This window comes from Anguilla anguilla, chromosome 7 (assembly GCF_013347855.1).
Source record: "Anguilla anguilla isolate fAngAng1 chromosome 7, fAngAng1.pri, whole genome shotgun sequence".
Taxonomy (NCBI): Eukaryota; Metazoa; Chordata; class Actinopteri; order Anguilliformes; family Anguillidae; genus Anguilla; species Anguilla anguilla.
Window position 1 is genome coordinate 32429169 of NC_049207.1, and position 12620 is coordinate 32441788.

The following is a 12620-nucleotide window of genomic DNA, read 5'->3' on the forward strand; positions in this document are numbered from 1 at the left end:
TAGACATCAATGAACTGCATAAGAACTAGAAGGGACCCGTGATCATGTGGTTCCATCCAAGCCTCCTCAATTCGATACTTCCGCTGCAGCAGACTGGGGCGACGGAGTTGCCGTAGCTGTCTCAGATTCAGGAAACGGACGGTAAACGAGTGGGAAGATCGGCTGCTAGTGTTTGTGATTTCTTTTAGCTGGTTAGCTGCAAATCAACGTCAACGTTAATGCGGAGTCGACGGGCAACAGTTTAAAATAAAACTTGTCTCTGGAAGAGTGCATTGTGCTACGCTGGTTTTTTTGTTTGTTTTTTTAACTTAGTTTGGCTTTATTTTGAGTGATTAAACGATATTGACTTTGTTTTGCGGACGTCGGGACGTGGTAGCAATATGTTTGGGTGTGGGGGGGAGTTTTTGTAGGAATATCGACCGACGGCCTGCATAGGTCCGGAACGGTATTCCTGCACTGCTCCTCCTTACAATCCCTGACAGGATGGCGGGGAGGGAGACGGATGGTGACAGCATGGAGGAAGTTGAGAGGGGGGCGAGTGAGTGGCAGGTGGTGAGAGGGAACAGAGGCATGAAGGAAAGTAGAAGTAATAGAGAGAGAAAAGAGGACGGAGCTAGCTCAGGTGGAACGGATAGTGAGGGGAGCGAGAGGGAGGAGGACCCCCGGAAGGCACGAGTGATAAATATAGTGGTGAGATTTGAGGGAGAGGGGGGAGTAAAGAAAGTCGATCCGCTGAAGCTAACTAAAACTATTAGAGGACAGATTGGAGAAGTGAAGTATGCAAGAGTTTTGGGAGATGGAAACTTGCTTATAGGATGCGACAATGAAGGTCAGATGGAGAAGGCAAAGAAAATGAGTAGTGTTGGAAAAGCTAAAGTAGCCAAAGTAGTAAGAGTGGGGGAGCAGAGGGGTGGTGGGTGCAAGGGGGTAATTTCTGGATTACCTCTTGTAGTTAGCATGAAGCAACTGGTAGAGAACTTGAGGGTGCGGAATAGGTTAGTTAAAAGTGCTAAAAGAATGACAAGGGGGGTGGAGAAAGAAGAGACAGACAGTTTTGATTGAGTTTGAAACAAAGGTTCTCCCAAAGGAATTATACTTTGGATTTGTGAGATACAGAGTTAGAGAGTTCATACCAAAGCCAATGAGGTGTTTTAACTGCCAGGAATTTGGGCATGTGGCTAAGGTGTGCAAAGGGAAGAGAAGGTGTGCTAGATGTGGTGGGGAACATGAGTATGGGAAGTGTGGAGAGGGAGTGAGACCAAAATGTTGTAACTGTGGAGGGAATCATAGTGTGGCTTATTGGGGTTGTGAAGTGTTGGAGAAGAAGAGAAGAAGAGAGGTGGAGGTGCAGGAGATAATGAGGAAGGAAAAAGTCTCATTTGCTGAGGCAGTTAAGATGGCAGGACAGGAAAAACAGAATAAGGAGGGAGGATGTAGCAAAGAACAAGCCGTAGCAAAAGAAAAGCAAGATAAGAAGAGTGCATGGATAGAGAAGAAGAAATTGGTGACTTTCATAGCAGGAGTGATAAATGCAACAGCTGAGATCAAATCTAAAACAGAAAGGATTCAGGTTATTGTCAAAGCAGCAGTACACCGCTTGGATATGATAGGTTTAAAATGGGAAGAAGTAAGGGATGAACTCAGTGTACAGTCAAGTCAAGAAACGGCATGTGTGGGTTGATTGTACTAATAATTTTAATTCTTCAGTGGAATGCGAGAAGCCTGGTTGCTACTGGGCAAGATTTCAAGCAGTTTGTAGCCAGTAGGAGAGAAAAACCAGACATTGTGTGTATTCAAGAGTCCTGGTTAAAGTCTAACTTGGATTTTGTTTTATATGGTTATGTGGCAGTGAGGCGAGATAGGACAGAGGGGGGAGGAGGAGGATGTGTCACTTTTGTAAAGCAAGGCGTCCCTTACATAGTAATAGGTAGAGGTAATGAGCAAGAGTATGTGGTAGTAAAAGTGTGGGCAGAAAGGAAAGAGTTAGTGATTGTGAATTACTATAATCTATGCAAAAGGCTAGAGTTAAGCAAGCTTGAGGAGATAGAAGGGCAGAATGGTAGTAGCACGGTTTGGTGTGGTGATTTTAATGGACATAACACATTATGGGGGAGTGACAGAACAGATGCTAATGGTCAGGTGATAGAAGAGTTGTTAGATGAAAATAACTTAGTATGTTTAAATGATGGCAGTAGTACAAGAATAGATGTTAATTCAGGGAGAGAGGCTGTGCTTGATCTTACACTTGTGTCAAACAACATAGCAGCAGTGTGTGACTGGACAGTGTACCAAGAAGGTACTATAGGGAGTGATCATTACCCAGTCTGGTGTAAGATAAATATTGCTGTCTCATTGACCATAGAGAACACAAGTGGGAAATGGATCCTTGGGAAAGCTGATTGGGAGAAATTTCTGGAAGGAAGTGATAGATATTTAAGTCAGGTTAATGACAGAATGGACATAGAGTCACTTGACAGCAAAATAAAACAAGGCATAATGACAGCTGCATTCAAATCCATTCCTAAAAGTAAAGGTAGTATGAAGAAGAAAGTGGTACCATGGTGGGATGATAAGTGTAAGGAAGCAGTGAGAAATAGAAATAAGGCGTTTAAAGCAGGCCCAGGCAGTAGTAAGGAGGATAATAAGAAAAAAGGACACATTGGAGAAAGTACTGTGGTACAATTGGAAACACAACTCAGGTGGGAGAAGTATGGGGGATGATAAAAAAGATGGGAGGGGACAGGAGGGAGTGGAGTTATCCGGCTCTGATCGATGGACATGAGACTGCAGTAACAAATAAGGAAAAGGCAGAGTTATTGGCAAATACGTTTGTTATGGTACATAGCTCCAATAATATATCTGTAGAAGGAAGAAGAGACAAAGAGAAAACAAAGTCTGAAAATATGAAGGCTTTATGCAGAAAAGATAGTAAGGATGATGGACAAAATGTACCTTTCAGCATGGGAGAATTAAAAAGGGCACTAGATAAAACAGGAAAGACAGCACCAGGTAAAGATGAGATGTTATAGCATGTTAAAACATCTGAGTGTAGGAAGTCTGGGGAAATTGTTGTCACTGTCTAATAAAGTGTGGGAAGAGGGGAGAATGCCAAGGACCTGGAAGGAGGCGATAATTATTCCAATAAGGAAACCTGGAAAAGATGCCAGCAGGCCTGGAAACTATAGACCAATTGCCTTGACATCTCACATTTGTAAGTTAATGGAACGTATGTTAAATGAGAGGTTAATGTATTTTTTGGAAAAGAGGTATGGTGGCCTCATATCAAAGTGGATTCAGGAGAGGAAGGAATACTATGGATCCAATGTTGTGTCTGGAGAATGAAATAAGGAAAGCGCTAGTAAATAAAGAGACAGTGGTTGCAGTGTTTTTTGATGTTGAGAAAGCTTATGATATGCTATGGAGAGAGGGACTTCTAATCAAACTGCACTTAATGGGAATCGGAGGGAAAATGTTTAATTGGGTTATGGACTTTTTAGATGGAAGGACTATTCAGGTGAAGATAGGTTCAGAGTTATCAACCCAATATGTTGTGGAAAACGGGACACCTCAGGGAAGTGTAGTAAGTCCAACTTTATTTTCCATCATGATAAACGACATATTTATGAATATCCCTATGGATATGGGGAAGTCATTGTTTGCAGATGACGGGGCTTTGTGGAAAAGAGGGAGAAATGTTGAACACATAGTGAAGAAAGTGCAAGATGGAATTAATCAAGTTGAAAAGTGGGGAGTTAAATTTTCAGTTGAAAAAACAAAATCTATGCTCTTTACAAGAAAGAAACTCAGGGAATGCAATTTGAAATAGTATGGAAATAATTTAGAGAAATTATGGGAGCTAGTAGCAGCAGCGCCGTGGAGTAGCAGTGTTTTTGACTGTCTGTGATGCACTTTTAAAAGGTAAGAAGTTAAAATCAACAGCATTTTTGAGACTTTGATCTTATTAACACATTTGAATCGAATTAACAATGTGAGTTAAAGCGTGTTAGCTCATTATTTTCCACCAAAGTAGTAGATTTAGTTAACGTTAACAGATAACGTTAGCTTAAATAAAGTTAGCAACATAACAATCTGTATTAATTGTAAGTTACGTTCTCTTACGTTACTAAATTAGGGACAACTGCTTCTAAACATGTCTTTGGGGGGAAAAATTGTATTTATTAGTTAAATATAACATTGGAGCTGGGCTTTGTAGTCTGGTGGGTAGTGGTGGTGAAATGAGGACATCCAATGATTTGGACTACGAGTTATCTGAAATAGAATAATAAAGAATTAAAGCCGCAAGCGGTGTTGGGAGGCGTCCAAGCATTGGCACCATCGCGCCCCCTATGGAGCGATTTTAAAATGGCTTTTTCCTCATGATCATATGCCTTCACCCAACATATCTACTGAATATCATGATGACTGTATAAAATGTTGATGACTTATGGCCAATTTTGTGCGAAGAGACGCTGTCGGATGACTTGGTTGCGTCGCCAGATATTGACTGTAGAATGACATGTTATGATTTTAAAAAACTTTGTCTCGTTCATTTCGTTATTCAGTGAGCAGCGTTTTCACTGCTGTATTTGCATATTTTAGGGCTAATGTAGGGTTTATCTTGTTGCTACGGAATATTACATTACATTACAGGCATTTGGCAGACGCTCTTATCCAGAGCGATGTACAACAAAGTGTATAACCATAACCAGGAACAAGTGTGTCGAAAACCCTAGAGAGAAATACCGTTCCAAGTGCAGGGAACAACCGCTTAGTTCAACTTGGACCCTGTAGGTTAAACTTATTAACACTAACACAAACAAGAACAGCAATAATGCAGTCTATGCAAAAATACAAGCAATAGTTAAGACGAGTTGAGTCACCTACGAAACAGCTACCTAGTTACAACCCTAAGCTTACAGTCAATTTAGAGATTAAATTGAGAATACGATTTACAGCATAAATTGCGTCTTTTGTTTATATTCAGTATTATAAATTGCAGCGAGAAACTGCAGCTGTAGACACAAGATAGTTTATGTTATGGTAGCAACGGAACGAAGGGGACTATACATGTATTGCCATCATTGTTTTATTATACCAGTGTGTTTTCACGCGTTTGCACAGAAACTCAAAACCTACCAATAAAATGGTTTAGCTATTTCTCACCATAATGACAGATTTAAAAACTTAACAAACTCACCCGATACTGTCTTCAAATGGATCCATGCCAAAGAAAAGTAATTATTCATCCTCTCAAAAAGCTTTTACTAACAAACCTTTAATAGCCTAGCATGCACTCTGGCTGGCACTGTCTTCCACTGCTTCCCCGACGTTCAGACCCTCCCCTCACTGATAAAAACTAGACCCTACGGTGTCGGATTACTTGCGTCGCCATGGATGTCGCTTGCCGTAAAGAAGTTTACGAGATGTCGTAACCGTTTAGATTTGGAGCAACAGCTCTTCCGCACCCCACCTAATAAAAACGTCCAAATGGCGGGCAAATAATATGGCGGACATAGGTGGTCCCAATAGCAAAGTTGTAGAGCACATTCACATGCATCAGTCGATGAAGCTTTGTGTTGATCGGACTTATGGTGTGGCAGTTATGGCCTTTAAAAATATGACCCTTTGTTATAGCGCCACCATCTGTCCGACATAGGTGATTTTTAGTGCCTGAGTAGTGGGGGGCCATAGGAACCCACCTGCCAAATTTGGTTAGTCTACAACTTATGGTTGCTGAGCCTCAGACATTTTAGCGGAGGAAGTTTCCACGCCCCAAGGAAAAAGTTAAAATGGTGGCCAAACAATATGGCGGACATAGGTGGTGCCAATGGCAAAGTTGTAGAGCACGTTCAGATGCATAGGTCGATGAAGTTTTGTGTTGATCTAACTTATGGTGTGGGAGTTATGGACTATTACGCAAAACCCTTTGTTATAGCGCCACCATCTGGCCGACATAGGTGATTTTTAGTGCCTGAGTAGTGGGGGGCCATAGGAACCCACCTGCCAAATTTGGTTGCTCTAGGACTTACGGTTCCTGAGCCTCAGACACTTTTAGCGGAAAAAAATAAGAATAATAATAATCCTAACAAAAACAATAGGGTTCCACCAGCTTCGCTGCTTGGACCCCTAATAATAATAATAATAATAATAATAATTGAAGCAGCAAGCGGTGTTGGGAGGGGTCCAAGCATTGGCACCATCGCACCCCCTATGGAGCGATTTTAAAATGGCTTTGTCCTCATGATCATATGCCTTCACCCAACATATCTACTGAATATCATGATGATCGTATAAAATATTGATGACTTTTGTGCTAAGAGACGCTGTCGGATGACTTAGTTACATCGCCATGGATATGTCCTGGCCGCTTCCCGTAAAGGCCTTTACTATGTCGTAACACTTAGATGGCATGTGGTAACACTTAGATGGGATGTTGTAACACATATATGGCCCGGCGTGTATGTACAGCTGCAGCGCTTCCATGTCGCAACTAAAAAGTGTGTCACACTAGTGTTGTCACGATACCAAAATTTTGACATTGATACCAATACCAGGTTTAGTATCACGATAATTGATACTGAAACGATACTGATTCAATACTTGGCACCTAACGATACTGGAATTACCTTCATAGATCAGAAACGTAATGTCCACAAGGGTTGATCTCATTTTCGAATTCACGGTGTATTAAAAACCTGGTTTATTAACAACCTTTAAGTTGAAGCCTGTTCAACTTATCAATAAGCATAGGACTATAGTGTTACAACACTAAACCATAGAAAACTATATGAAATATATTTTAAAAATTAAACAGTTGTAGAGTAAATTATCTTTAAACAGGTCTTTCACTTTAAAATAGATCTAAAAACAGCATATTTCAATAACAATACAGCATCTTCCCATAAGAAAATATTTACAAATTAGAACAGCTATTGCTACTGCAGTGAACTGAGTCTAAGCTTGCGCTGTATCAACGACGAAAAAATGCACAAGCGCAGGTCACCTCACTTGCCAACCTTAGTTGCTACTGCCATCTACCGAAGATTTTGACAAATTACACTTTTCATCCTCTCAATCGGTAATGCGGGAGACAAATTTCCCTGGCTTTTACATTTGACGCAAAACTACCAAACGTCGGAAAATTCTAATACCGAACTTTCCTTTTTTGTTTTAAGTACCGAAAAAGTGCTGAAGTTTCGGTATACCGTGCAACATTACGTTAGACACATACCTATTCCAATCCATTGCTCAGCTTAGCAGAGAATGCACATTTCAGAGCGCCTCAGAAACAGATAGAATAATAACACATAAATACACATTTCAAATAATAAATATGACATTGAGAAAAAACGAAACAAAAGACGAAATATCAACTCGCGACCTGTATGCTGCGCGCAGAGCAGCCTACCGTTCTATTTATTTAGACATTGGCAGATGAGAAAATTTTCGGTTACGCTGACCTATGAAACGCTATTCCAAAAGCAAAATCAGACATGTTATACATCGTTAGAAAGCTTATACTCTCACCTAATGAATAAATGAATTGTCAATCAAGCCAAATTGCACTAAACAGGGCGACAACGCCGTAAGCAACAGGTGTGGTATTACGCAGCTATTTTTGAAGATAGCCGACCCAGGCGTCACAAATGCTCGTATATTTCACAAACGGATTGTCCAAGAAAATATATGACCACTCATTCACAAAAGGGACATCTACGCATAAAACCAATGGTAAGATTGTATATTTATTCAATGTTTAGTCCCAGATATTGACTGTAGAATGACATGGTATAATTAAAAAAAAAATTTGTCTCATTTCCAAACAAATACAATAGGGTTCCACCAGCTTCGCTGCTTGGACCCCTAATAATAATAATAATAATAATAATCCTAACAGATACAATAGGTTTCCACCAGCTTCGCTGCCTGGACCCCTGATAATAATCCTAACAGATACAATAGGGTTCCACCTGCTTCGCTGCTTGGACCCCTAATAATAATCCTAACAGATACAATAGGGTTCCACCAGCTTCGCTGCTTGGACCCCTAATAATAATAATATTCCTAACAGATACAATAGGGTTCCACCAGCTTCGCTGCTTGGACTCCTAATAATATCCTAACAAATACAATAAGGTTCCCCCAGCTTCGCTGCTTGGACCCCTAATAATAATCCTAACAGATACAATAGGGTTCCACCAGTTTCGGTGCTTGGACCCCTAATTAAAGCCGCAAGCGGCGTTGGGAGGGGTCCAAGCATTGGGCATACATGTTTTTTGGCAGTATTGTGGCTGCTATGGAGCGATATTAAAATGGATTTGTTGTCATGATCATATAAGTTCATTCAACATATGTAGTGAATATCATGATTGTAGGAAATATTGATGACTTATGGGCAATTTTGTGGTAAGAGATATGTTTCGTTGATGTTAGAGAAGTGTGTTGGTTGACAGCGGGCATAACATGTATGTGACTGGGCCCATTTATATTGCGTTTATGTAGGTTGTTCTGCCGAGGCTGTGTATCTGATTTGATGCTGAGTGGGGCAAAATTGAAAAAGCCTTGTTAGAAAAACCTGTGTTTCAAAAAAGTGAAAGTGGTGGGCAAAGAATATGGCAGACATAGGTGGATACAATGGCAAAGTTGTAGAGCACGTTCAGATGCATAGGTGAATGAGGTTTTGTGTTGATGTGGCTTATGGTGTGGGATTTATGGGCTTTTTAAGCATGACCGTTTGTTATAGTGGCACCATCTGGTCGACATAGGTGATTTGTAATGCTTGAGTAGTGGAGGGCATAGGAAGCCATGTATCAAATGTGGTTGGTGTAGGACATGTGGTTGCTGAGTCTGAGAAACTTTTAGCAAAGAAAAATAAGAATAATCCTAACAGAGACAATAGGGTTTCAGCAGCTTTGCTGCTTGGAGCCCTAATAAGAACTAGATAGTATAAATGGCAGTAATATTGATTCCCTTTGCAGATGAGGTAGCATGACATGGCTTGTATCCAAGATCTGCAGTTTCATATGATACCACTACTGTCAGGGTAGCTTAAAAAATGGGCCTGCTTGAGGTAGACTGTAAAATACAAATGCGGCTAAGTATAAAATGAAGTCTGTACAGTGTGTTAAGAAAGTTTTCGTAAGATAATGTGAGAATGGTAAAGATGTAGTGATTTTTAGTCCAAGAAGTCCAGTCAATGTCATTAAGGATAATTGCATATTTAAATGTATTATTTAATGTAACCAGTAATAGGATAAAAGTAATTGTTTACTTGAAAGTGTTTTGGAAAATGACATAGAAAAGACTGGGAATCGCAAATAAAATGGCAAGTGATGAGAAAAACACCAAGTAAAAATGTATGCAAATAAAAAATGTGAAAAGACAAATGAAAATCATGAACAAAATGGCAAGAGATCAGAAAACACCAAGTGAAAATCTATGGAAATAAAACATGTGAAAAGGAAAATCACAAATAAAAAAGGCAAGAGATCACAAAAAGATTAAGTACATTTTTTAAATTGTAATATAAATAAAGAAAAAAATCCAGAGTAAAATCATAAGTAAAATGGCAAGAGAGCACAAAAATGCAAAGGGAAAATAAATGTAAATGTAATATACGAAATAACGCACATGGGCCATCCAATTATTGGTCATCCCCTGTATGCCCCTCTCCACAGAATTAGATTGTATCTTTAGCGGTAGCTGACTGGGGGAGGGGGGGGGGGAGGCACATGCTTTTTAAAATGAGTTATGAAATAATACCATATAAGGTGGGGCACTGGAAATATTTGAATTGGGAAGTACTTTGTGAGAAAGAAATAACTGAAGAATATATACAGTTCCATGGCTTTAAGTTGTGTCAAACAAATAAGGAAATATATACAGTGGTCTATAGCTTTAATTTGTGTGAAAGAACTGGAAAACATATACAGTGAGTGCTCAATTGTGAAATAGTTTATGAAATAACGGGAAAATATACAGTGCTCCACTGGCAACACTTTGTGTAAAATAAGTGGGAAAATATACAGTGAGTGCTGCATTGCTACACTTTAAGTGACTGCTGCACAGCCTACTTGTTGCAAAGTGTGCACTGTTTGTTTGAACATCTTATTTTACGGGGCTTTGTGGAAAAATATTCCAATGCACTATCATATGGGAAGGCGTCAGGATGGGGTCCATTTATGGAGATGCTGAAGTAGGCAGCCAGGTGTTGTCCTTGAAGCTGGTTTCGGAGGTCTGTTTTCACCTGAGGATAAAGGAAAGAAAAAAGGAAAACCAGAAAGTGCAGTAATATAAAGAAAATGCGTAATTATTTGTTGTGCTTTTCAAAGTGATGCTCTTACCCCGTTCATCGTCAAGAAATCATGTTGACAGTTCATACTGGAAATGGGGATAAGTAGTGCAATGTATTTACAGAATATAGTGTTGTTTCCCCAAAGATGGTATTTGTTGATGTAATTGTGGTGCATATTTATTTTCTATTTTCAAAAAGTATCCCAAAATTTCTTCATGATTATAAGACATTTTGGGATAGCGCTTCCGATATTGCTTGTGTTGAAAGTGCTGTGACTGAAACAGGGATAGATGTAGTCACTTGCCACATCTGTCCAAAATGTAAACAAGTCAGGCCGTTTTCACGGGAGGGGAAAATTGTATGACAGTGTGCTAACCTTGACAAGCCAGCTGTATTGTAATGTTAAGTTATATCTATCCTTACTAGCTAGGGTCCTTACATGCTTGCTAATAACTTATTTGAAGAGTTGGGTCTTGGAGATTGACAGTGTTTTGTTAAGAACATAGGTAGAGGAACTTATGAGAGTTAAGTTGAATGCATCAGTTATGGAAAAATGTGTGCAGAGGTGTTAATGAGACTAACCATTTGTGAACTCCGGATTGATTGTATTCAGGAATTTGGGCAGCTGTGCTGTCTGTGGGGAAAAGCCAACAACAAACCTTCCTCCTGTGCATGATCATGTTTTGATTCAGAGTGTGCACGGAGAGAAGGGCCTATTCACAGATGGGTCCATTGTCGATGTGTTTGTGAGAGAGAGAGAGAGAGAGAGTGAGACAGCGAGAGCGGGGCAAGGAGGGGCTGAGCGAATCAATATGGTGTGCGCAGCTGTGGAATATTTTACCCATTTTAAAGTGTAAAAAAATAGATAATCAATATGTGGTGGGCTGGGACAAATAAATCAATGTATCGGAAAGAGTGGTGGATGGATTAATGCTCTTCGAGTTCATTGTTTGCTTCAGTTAGCTAATGGCATTGGTCTTGTGCCATAGGCTGCATGAGAGGCAATAATTTGATTCAGCATTTGTTTTCTGGAACTTGTATTGATTTACTGGAAAACATCAATGACAATACAGTTATGGAAACTGAAATATGTTTGCATTATTTGAATATCAATTTTATAAGCTGTGTTATCTTTGACATAGATATGGTCGATTAAGGTGGCCTTTTCAGTAGTTGCTTGTTTAACAAGTTGAGTGTATCCATGTTGCTGCATGAAATCTTCAACAGTTTGTGTAATGAAGAGATTTTCATTGAAGTCGCCCATTATTATTTTGGTTCCCAAGAATGTGTCAAGATGATCAATCAAATGCAGCAGTTTTGTTCTGAAAGTAACCAAACTGTAGGATGGTGGTCTGTAAAGGATGGCAACATTTGCTTCCAGTGGCTTTATGTTGAATGTTAAACATTCAATGTTTAGACATGGCAAATGTGTGATGTTGCAGTCTGCATCATTTTTAAAGTAAACTCCAACACCACCATGCTGCTGTTTCTTCAGTTCCATGAAGATATGTTCAGTGTCATCATATGCAAGGCACCTTGGTTTGCTGTAAAATGAAAAGTTGTTGAGATGAATGTCTTGGGTAGAATGTTCTTGTTTTAGCCATGTTTCTGTCACACAAATGACGTCAGCTGCAAAATACCTGTGATCACATTGAATGTCTTGGATATGAGCAGAAAGTCCTTGAACATTGTGCAAAAAAATTCTGTACATTGTATTCAAGGATTGAAGTGGTGGCTGAATGAATGCAGGCATGTTTTGTATTGAAGTATGAATTGTGTCATTAGCATATATAGCAGTGGGTTTAAAATCTTCTATGATGAGTCCTTCAAGAGATGTTACATGACTCAGTGCTACATATGCTTGTCCAGAAGTAAACATTTTCTTGAGAGAGACAACAGCTTTCTCCACTGTTAAGCCTTGTACTTTGTGAACAGTGCAAGCCCAAGCTAATTTCAGAGCAAACTGACGTCTCACACCACCACTGTTTGTTATTCTGTTCTCTTCAGGCTCAATTGGTGTGGCTTTTTCCAGTCCAGCTTTTGAGGATGGTTTCTTAGTTCGAGCCATTTTTCCAACTTTTTCATGATCAAAGGTGACATATATCATTGATGGGAAAGTGTCATCATCCTTGTAACAAATGTCAGAAACTGTTCCAAATACCCCATTTGCAAGTCCATCTGAAGCATCAATGTTTTTCAGTAACATGACACGTGCATGTATGCCAAGATGCAGTGTATTTACCAAACAAGTATTGTAAACTTTGACATGGTGTGTGATTTTTCTTTGCAAGCGACCAGTTTTAGCGCCCTGTCAAAGTCTTGAGTT

The 12620-nt window shown here is 39.7% G+C and overlaps 1 protein-coding gene across 1 annotated transcript in view; it reads left to right on the plus strand.

Moving 5' to 3' along the window:
* Positions 1 to 43: 43 nt before the first annotated feature.
* LOC118232230 overlaps positions 44 to 12620 on the plus strand; it is a 52888-nt gene continuing 40311 nt past the window's right edge. Inside the window, exon 1 of the mRNA XM_035427017.1 lies at positions 44 to 141. The gene's annotated coding sequence lies outside the window, so the exon portion shown is untranslated. The remainder of the gene's footprint in view (positions 142 to 12620) is intronic.